The sequence below is a fragment of the Polypterus senegalus genome, chromosome 9 (assembly GCF_016835505.1).
Source record: "Polypterus senegalus isolate Bchr_013 chromosome 9, ASM1683550v1, whole genome shotgun sequence".
Lineage (NCBI taxonomy): Eukaryota > Metazoa > Chordata > Cladistia > Polypteriformes > Polypteridae > Polypterus > Polypterus senegalus.
The window spans coordinates 91301174-91311999 of NC_053162.1; positions in this window are offsets into that span (position 1 = coordinate 91301174).

The window sequence follows — 10826 nt, forward strand, 5'->3', positions numbered from 1 at the left end:
GTTGCTTGTGTATAAGATAAAGTGGGGAAAAACTGTCCTTTGGAAATTCAACAAGGCTAAACATAACAGATGATGAAACAAAGGGATGTATTCTTAAACTCTTTTAAATGGGACTAGTTTTACACCAAGATGTGAAATTACCTTTACTCCCTTATCTTTACAAATATATGAATACTAGCAAAATACCCGCGCTTCACAGCGGAGAAGTAGTGTGTTAAAGAAGTTATGAAAAAGAAAAGGAAACATTTTAAAAATAATGTAACATGATTGTCAATGTAATTGTTTTGTCACTGTTATGAGTGTTGCTGTCATCAAGGATTTGATTATCATTATTTCTTTCAATCAGGTTCGTATTTGGAGGACGTGTTGTGTTCAAGTTACATTCCGTGTTTGTCAACCGTTGTAAAGATAACTGTTTTCATTCATTGAAGTGTTCACTACCCAAATCCCTACTTGTGAATCTAAGATGTTTAACAGGCATTCCCGGTATTAACTTGTGGATTTGCCTGCGAGTATTTAGCGACAGCATGTCTATGAACTTGTGGATTTTTCTGTGAGTATTTGGCGGCAGCGTCACGAAGCTGTTTCCGTCTAGCTGCATCAGAAAATGTACCACAACGTCTGACACGCCTCCTTTTTACTGTTTTCTCACAGCTTGAATTGCTGTTGTCATGATCGGTTTGAGTTTCATGGTTTGTTTCAATTACGTTAGTATTTGCAGGACTTGTTGTGTTGAAGTGACATTCGGCATCTGTCAAGCATTGTAAGCATACAACCGGCTTCATCGACAACTTCGCATCCAGCTTTTGAGAGTTGAAACATTCATAAACATCAAAGTGTCCACTACCGAAATCGTCACCTGTGAATCTAAGATGTTTAAGAAGCATTGACGGTTCTCCAAAGGTGTAAAATATTTGGCCATTTCGGTACACTTGAAAGCGACAACCGAACAATTCAGCGGCAGCCATCAACTCACATGCAGAACCATAGGTGAAGGGTTTAAGCATTTCATTCTTATAGTGCTCCTGTGTAGTATAATTATCTCCTGTACCGTCATCAGTCCACACCTTGAACCTGTCCCAGTCATTCAATACATTAAGACACAACATTCCTCTGGATATCAAGAGTGAGCCTGATATGGCCGTGCAATATGTAACACAGAGAATGGAAAAGGCATGCAGCATCTCTGGGCATGGAAACCACTCGGTAAGTGACAGTTCTTTGATCGATGGTGATCACCTCGATAGACATGTTAATGGGGGTTGGAATGATAAAGGAAATGGGTACCTGAACAATGTAAAGTAAGTGTAAAATACCTACACAATAACTATAAGCATAATAAACGAACAATAAAACAGCAGAGAAGCCGTGGATTAAATAAAAAGGCTGCAGTTATCAGCAGGGAGACATGAATACCGTGGCGAAGCAAGGAAGGGAATGAAGAGCAACGGACGGCAGGCAGCCAATTACATGGGAGGCGTGGGAATGGGGGACGCAACGTCACCTCACATGGCGACCGAGCTGCAGGCTATGGACGTATATATGTACGTAAGTAGGATTCAGTTATGACCGTTATGATTCATTTTATAATCAGATCTTTCATTATAGGCTAGTTTTTGTTTATATTTTTTATAATACTAACAAAGAATTTGGAGGAAATTAGAAAAATGTTTGGAAATTCAGACTAAATTTGATCTATGTATGCAGACCTGCTCAAATTAAAAAAAAAAATCCATATATTATATAGTGTTTTATAAAAATTGATCAATAAATTGAAATTATATTTTGGAGAATATAATTTTTTACTTTTACACACAATGTAGTTGACTGTATACAAGCTAAGATTATTTTATTGAAAATATACATCACAAACCATTACACAAGAACTGTCACAGGCAAAATGGGTACCCAGGTGCCACAATGGGGGGACTGGCCTGACACAAGCCATACGGTATAAGAAAAGGAGAACTGACCTTGCTTAAATGAGGTCTGCGGTTGCACAGATCTACAGTTCTAAGACAATTAAACTCAATAAGCAAACGTGACATAAGGAAAGTGATGAGCTGACATGGTGTTAGCATTATTATTATTATTATTATTATTATTATTATTATCATTATTATTATTATTACTCAAACATGAACCTGAAGAGACCCACCTAACTCTCATCTTACATAAACTGTACAAAAAGTGAGACCATACAATAAGAAATTTGAATGTCCTGTAAAGAAAGTAACGTTTTAATTGTCCACTTTGCAGTTAAAAAGCGTGAAACCTTTGTAGGCATGCAGCCCAATGCTTGATGAATTGAATACACCAAACCGGTGCTTGACATAATGTGTAGGCTGAACCAAAATGATTAAATGCACCAGAAACAGCTGTATAAAGTCAAACAAACAAGTCAAGGGACAACCAAACTAAAAGTTTGAGGATGGGTAGATCTGGTGATTTAGCCTAAAATTGTACATCCTGGTAAAAGTGAGCATAGCAACAAGACATGGGTTGGTCATTTTGCGTCATCTCCCATGCAGAAGTTTCTCAGGAGACAGGTGTTTCCAGATGTGATTTCCATTCTCTTCCACAGAAGCACAAACAAATGGGGAAAGTCGAGGGCAGGCCAAAAACACAGAGGTTGGTCTAAAAAACTGTGTGCAACCAAAAAAAAGTACACCAATCTTACTTTGAGCACCGCTATCAGCTCAAAACTGGCAGAAACCACTGGGACCCTGGTGCATCATTTTACCGTCCAGAGTGGTCTAGCTGGTGGTCTTCATAGAAAAGTTGCAAACAAAAAGCCTCTAAAGTGGAAATCAAACAAAACGACTTGCCTATGCATGTCAAACATAAAGATTGGGATGCAGAAAATGATCACTGGTGCTCTGCAGTGATGAGTTAGAACTTGAAATTTTTGGCTGTAACAGAAGTCAATTTGTCCACCCAAAGGGCTGAAGAGCGGTATATGGATGAAAGTCTGCAAAGCAACGTTGAAGTACAGCAGAAGTTATCTGCAGGTTTGGGTTTGCATTTCTGCAAACATACTTGGTGGTTTGATGAAAAACTGAGGGTCTCTTCACTGCAAATTAGAACAGGAAGATGTTTATCCATCATGCAGTATCATCAGGAAAGTATCTATTTAGTTTCATCTTTATTCTGCTGCATGATAGTGATGTCAAACTCAAAATCATAAAAAAAAACTACCATCACTGAAAGAGGAAACCTGTAACAGATGGTATGGCCTCCACGTAGCCCTAACCTCAACAATCTGGGATTACTTGCAGAGACAGAAGGAAGGAGGACAACCAAATTGGGACACGTTCTCCAAAAGGCTTGGAACAATTAACCCCACAACTATCTCCAGAAACTGTATGACATGGTGATCTTAAAGAGTTGCTGCGGTTTTCAAGGCAAAAAGGGGTCCAACCAGATATTGACTTCATTTGTTTTTGCTGTTTATTGCACTTTCTAGGAAGTTTATTAATTAATAAAAACTATTCATGTCATTATTTTTGAAATCATCCCTGCTTCGCAGCCTTTCTTGACAAGTGCTTAAGACTTTTGCACAGTACTGTATTTCTAACTTTCTATCTTTCTCTTTCAATCCTGACTTTGTTCGCATACCAGTAAGCTTTTAGCCCAACTTCCCTCCTAGCATCAGTCTGAAACTTTCCTCTGCTGCAGTGGTCACAGCAAACCCCCTGAATCGTTTATTCAAAAGGGACAACCCCATTAGACATGAGGGACTGTTCCATTTTTAGTCATTTTCTAACCACTTTATTCCTGAACACGGGTCACAGAGGGAACTGGAGCCTATCCCAGCTAGCACTGGGTGTAGTACAGGGACAACCCCCTGGACAGCTCAAACACACACACACCTCAACTACACACAAGAGTCAATTTAGAATGTACCTAACCAGCATGTCATTGGACTGTGAGAGGAAGCCAGAGCACCCAGAAGAAACCCACACAGACATGGGGATAACAGGCAAACTCCACACAGTGATGGACACAAACCCAAGTCCCCTTACTGCAAGGCAGCATCGCTACCATGCCGTCCCATTCCATGGAAATGTGACTGCATAACATCCTTGACATGGCCAATCTGAATGGCCAGCTGAATGGACTGACCGCTTTCTGAACTGACAGAGATGCTTCAGCAAACAGTTAGATGCATGCAGGTGCCCTGTGGGTTTATGTGAGCAACAAATGGTGTAGAGCCCTGCCACTGCTCTCTAGTGCTGAAATGTCTACCTGTAAAGCGCCATGTGTTTTACTTGCCACAGGAATTTACTATTATCTTTATTCTAGCAATCTACATACCTGCGGGAGTTAACCTTAAAGAAGTGCTGAATACACTTTACAAAGCTATTACACAGCTGCAATCCATGCATCCTGCATTTATTATTGTGGCTGGAGATTGGAATCACATGAACTTGACCGTTCTCCCCAACCGAAAACTGTGAACTTTCCAACCATAGAGCAGAAAAATCTTTAAACTTGTGTTTAGAAATTTTTCATGATGCTTACAAAGCCAGATTTTTGCAATATCAAATACACAATGAATTTTAACAAATGTGAAATGATACTCTGCTGCATCCCTAATCACATTTAATTTTTCCCCATTAGTTTTGCCCTGTCCATTGAACTTCCACAGCACCATGTGTTTAAGAACCTAACCCAACCTAACAGCATCAGTCTTTTCACTGTGATACATTTAGACTTTTATTTTCCAGTTTCTATGCCCTCTCTCTCTCTTATACCCTTAGCCATATTTGAATAGCTTAGGTTGTAACTCACTCAAAAAACTGTTAATCCTAGTGCATTATCAGAACATCAGTTATCAGAAATAAACTTAATGCACTAGGATTAACAGTTAAGACGGAAGTAAAAAATTTAGGGGTAACCGTTGACTGTAATCTAAATTTTAAATCGCATATTCATCAGACCACTAGGACAGCATTTTTTCACTTAAGAAACATAGCAAAAGTTAGACCTCTTATATCATTGAAAGATGCTGAGAAATTAGTTCACGCGTTTGTTTTCAGTCGACTAGATTACTGTAACGCACTCCTCTCAGGACTACCCAAAAAAGACATAAATCATTTGCAACGAGTGCAGAATGCAGCTGCTAGAATCCTAACTGGGAAAAGAAAATCCGAACACATTTCTCCAGTTTTGATGTCACTACACTGGTTGCCTGTGTCATTCAGGATTGACTTTAAAATACTGCTTATGGTTTATAAAGCCTTAAATAATCTCGCTCCATCTTATATATCAGAATGTCTGACACCTTATATTCCAAATCGTAACCTTAGATCTTCAAATGAGTGTCTCCTTATAATTCCAAAAGCTAAACTTAAAAGAAGTGGTGAGGCGGCCTTCTGCTGTTATGCACCTAAAATCTGGAATAGCCTGCCAATAGGAATTCACCAGGCTGATACAGTAGAGCACTTTAAAACACTGCTGAAAACACATTACTTTAACATGGCTTTCTCATAACTTCACTTTAACTTAATACTGATACTCTGTATGTTCAATTCTTCATAATAACTATTCATGGTGGCTCTAAAATCCGTACTGACCCCTACTCTCTCTTCTGTTTCTTTTTCCGGTTTCCTGCGCCGCCACCACCACCTACTCAAAGCATCATGATGCTCCAACAATGATGGACTGAAAGCCAGAAGTCTACGTGACCATCATCATCAGGTCCTTCCATGAAAACGCTAAATACATAGAGGACTGTTTGATTTATGTTAGGTAGATTGCCCAGAGGGGACTGGGCGGTCTCTTGGTCTGGAACCCCTACAGATTTTATTTTTTCTCCAGCCTTTGGAGTTTTTTTGTTTTTCTGTCCACCCTGGCCATCGGACCTTACTCTTATTCTATGTTAATTAATGTTGACTTATGTTTATCTTTTATTGTGTCTTCTATTTCTCTATTCATTTTGTAAAGCACTTTGAGCTACATTTTTTTGTATGAATATGTGCTATATAAATAAATGTTGATTGATTGATTGATGAAATTCCAGGAATCTGGAGTAATTTGTTCTGACTTATCCAATACCAAACTGTATCTCCCTCCCCTGTCCATACCATCAAGAAAGGCAAATTCTAGCAAAATGAAAGTAGAAAATAGAGAATATATTAAATCTTAAGTAAGGGTTAATGAGCCAACTACAGAATTACATTGTCACACACATGCACTTAGGAGGCAGCCAACAAGCCCTAAGGTGAGTGATATTACACGAGATAAAGGGTTGATTGTGTGTACTATTGCCTCTGTCTCTCCTTCAACAGAATCAAAGAAGAAAAACCACAATACTTCCGGTTCCTCAAAATGGCTACTACCCAACAATCCCGTCTCTGAATACCATTGACGACGTCACTTCCAGCTCTCCCATGATGATGTCACTTCTGACTCTTACTGATGATGTCACTTCCGGCTTCACCATAATGACATTCTTCTGACACAAAGATGACATCACTTCAAGCTTCCCGTTTAACCTCAATTTGATTCCGCCCTGATAACATCACTTCTATGTGTCTCCTTTTGATGTCATTTCCTGCCACCATTTTGTCTATATAAACTCCATGTACCGATTACAATACTGTGAAATGCTCTTGTTTTTGATCATATTTTTGCTAGTATTTTTTCAAATTTGTCAGATGGACATTATATAGGGCCATTCCAGAACTGTTCCAGCGTGTCTTATTTCTTACAACATATATAAATATTAAAGAATTCATATATGCAGATATAAGGAACCATATCTACTGCGTTCAAAATAAAATTTATCCCTTATCAAAACCCCACTGCACACACCTATATGAAAAAAAAAAACAAAACAAAACACGTTCACAAACAATACACAAATAACTAAATAACTTTGTTAAATGGTGCGACTCGAACCACTTACACCTTAAAACCAGCAAGACCAAGGAACTGGTGATGGATTTTAGGAGGCCCAGGCCCCTCATGGACCCGTGATCATCAAAGGAGACTGTGTGCAGAGGGTGCAGACCTATAAATATCTGGGAGTGCAGCTAGATGACAAATTGGACTAGACTGACAATACTGATTCTCTATGTAAGAAAGGTCAGAGCAGACTATACTTTCTGAGAAGGCTGGCATCCTTCAACATCTGCAATAAGATGCTGCAGATGTTCAACCAGACGGTTGTTGCAAGTGCCCTCTTCTACGCGGTGGTGTGCTGGGGAGGCAGCATAAAGATGAAAGACGCCTCATGCCTGGACAAACTTGTTAAGAAGGCAGGCTGTATTGTAGGAGTAAAGTTGGACAGTTTAACATCTGTGGCAGAGCGACGGGCACTAAGCAAACTCCTGTCAATCATGAAGAATCCACTGCATCCACTGAACAGTGTCATCTCCAGGCAGAGGAGTAGCTTCAGTGACAGACTTTTGTCACTGTCTTGCTCCACTGACAGACTTAGGAGGTTGTTCCTCCCCCACACTATGCGACTCTTCAATTCCATCCAGGGGAGTAAATGCTAACATTACTCAAAATTATTGTCTGCTTTTACATGCATTTTTATTACTATTTCATTTAAAATTGTTTTTTGTATCAGTATACTGCTGCTGGAGTATGTGAATTTCCCCTTGGGGTTAATAAAGTATCTATCTATCTATCTATCTATCTATCTATCTATCTATCTATCTATCTATCTATCTATCTATCTATCTATCTGTCTGTCTGTCTATCTATCTATCTATCTATCTATCTAACTCAGTTGTGTTCTTTATTGGTGAATGAGTGAATAGGTTTCTGATTTGATGGGAAGGCTGGCATGAATCTGTAAAACAATGTAGCTGTAACTGGAAGGAAAACTGAAAGACAGACAACACAATCTCCAAAAGAGAAAACCACAATGGCCTCACCATGCCTGTTCAAGGTGAAGCGGAAAGCCGCAGTAGCCCAGTCCTAATATTTTGCGGTGGCCACCTGACTGTCTGCTGAGGTTACATTGTGAAGTGAATGAGTGAGAAGTAACATGGAAGACTCTTGGGCTGCAGATGACTGATATCTGTATTCTTTCGTTGATATGCAGATCAACAAATAGTAAAAACGCGCTTTAAAGCCTAAGTGCCAGAGCACATGTGTAATGATAAACCAGAAGTCCCTCCACCATAAAAACAGTTAATTACATTTATATAGCATTTTTCGTACTACTCAAAGAGCTTTATATAGACAGAGGGTAAATACTTCAACCACCACTAATGCGTAGCACCCACCTGGATGATGGCATGGTAGCCATTATTGCATCTGTATGCTTACCAAACTTGAGCTATTAGTTGGTGAAGTGGTGAGAGAGATAGCCAATTAGAGACATGGTTTGATTTGGGGCTAGAACGGACACGGCCATGATAGGCAATTTTAGCCAGGACATCGGGATAAAAGCTCTTCTCTTTCTGAAAGATGCCCAGGGACCTTTAACAACCATAAAGAGTCAGGACCTTGGTTTTACATCTCATCTGAAGGACGGACACATATTTACAGTACTGTGTTTCTGTCACTGCACTGGGGCATTTGGATCCACACACAGACCACAGGGTAAGTGCCCCATGCCGACATCACCAACCATGATGGTCTCCCATCCAAGTACTGGCCAGGCCTGAACATTCTTAGCTTCAAGTGGATGACATGTAGGAGGTGACAATGCTATCTATCCCTGCCATCCAGTCCCATATTTTGTACATGGTGAATACCTTTACATATATAGTAAATGCTCATTTATATGCATATAAAGTCCAGTTACAAACAACTTTTATACACTGAAAATAAACTGTTTTAAATGTATATAGCCCTTCTACGAGGTCACCCTATCCCAGACAACAATCCTCACTTCCTTCTGGGAATTCCTATGCACTTTCAGGAAAGTCAGGAGATATAATCTCTAAGGTGGCTTTTTTATAATTGCCTTGATCTCTAGTACATCCTCACTATATGCCTAAATCCCATAGATTGCTCCTTTCAAACCAAAAAGAGGTTCTTTTCTTGGATTCTTCTATATTTTTAAACTCTGAAAAAAAAAAAACTCATTTTGGCCATTTCTACTAGAGATCCTATTTAGTGCTAGTTAGCATCCTGAGCTGGTGAATATGGGCAATGTTTTAGATGTACTGAAGATTGACCAGTAAAACTGATAGCTTTCTTCAACAACGTAGTGCACACTTTACAATTATCATCTAGTATAATAAATACAAAACCTCTGCCATTGCACTTACTGTTTGATGCCTGATATGGTCTCTTCTGTGATTGTGACCATGACATTATAGTGATGCCTGTGTGCCCCTACTGTGCTTCTGGTAAGTGTGTTTAAATGAAAGAGTTAGAAAATGAACAATCACAAACTTGATGCTGCACCATGATAGATCTAATGGAAACAAAGCAAAGTTCCTATGTAAACATTTACCGGTGCCAAATATGCAAGAGATCATCACTTATGTGTGGCCGTCTGACACATCTAACATGGCTGGACTCTGTCCTAAGATTCAACACAGGACCAAAGTGTGTACTAAAAGCCAAAGTGTGAAGGGTCTAGAGGGAGGCCAGACAGGTCACAAGCAGTATGCTTGTGCTAGAAATGGCACCATGGCCCCACATCCAGAAATCAATTATTACAACTTGGGATGTCTGGAAATCCATATGTGATTTCTTTGAACAATGTCATCAAAGTGACCAAATTATTTTGTCTTATGCCCACTTTCCACAAACATTTTCTGTTTAAAAGCAAGGCTGTCATGTTAATAAAAAACATCCATTTTAATACCCAAAAATGCCCATATTTAAAAAAAGTATGTATTTGAATATATTCAAACCTTGGTTAAATAATCTGGGTGCAACATATGCAGCACATTACCTTTATATTGTATGTGCTTTTGTATATTTTATTATTAGATAGATAGATAGATAGATAGATAGATAGATAGATAGATAGATAGATAGATAGATAGATAGATAGATAGATAGATAGATAGATAGATAGATAGATAGATACTTTATTAACCCCAAGGGGAAATTCACATAATCCAGCAGCAGTATACTGATACAAAGAAACAATATTAAATTAAATAGTAATAAAAATGAAAAAAAATTAAAATAAAATTAATGTTCGCATTTACTCCCCCGGGTGGAATTGAAGAGTCGCATAGTGTGGGGGAGGAACGATCTCTTTAGTCTGTCAGTGGAACAGGACAGTGACAAAAGTCTGTCACTGAAGCTACTCCTCTGTCTGGAGATGACACTGTTAAGTGGATGCAGGGGTTTCTTCATGATTGACAGGAGTTTGCTTAGTGCCCGTCGCTCTGCCACAGATGTTAAACTGTCCAACTTTAATCCTACAATGGGGCCTGCCTTCTTAACAAGTTTGTCCAGGCGTGAGGCGTCTTTCATCTTTATGCTGCCACCCCAGCACACCACCGCGTAGAAGAGGGCACTCGCCACAACCGTCTGGTAGAACATCTGCAGCATCTTACTGCAGATGTTGAAGGATGCCAACCTTCTCAGAAAGTATAGTCTGCTTTGACTATACTTACATAGAGCATCAGTATTGGCAGTCCAGTCCAATTTGTCATCCAGCTGCACTCCCAGATATTTATGTTAACGTTTTTACTTTATTCTTTATGCATCTTCAGAACATGAAGTGAATATGACACATGCACAGTTGCATAAAGGAAGCAGGTGAAATTTCACCTTCTGCCTTCACATAAATGGGATTCTTCAGATGTGGAAAGTGACGTGACCAAAGGGAATGGAGAAAGGGGTACATTTTGTACTGCTTTCCTGTAAAGCTTGTGAAAAAGACACATCAA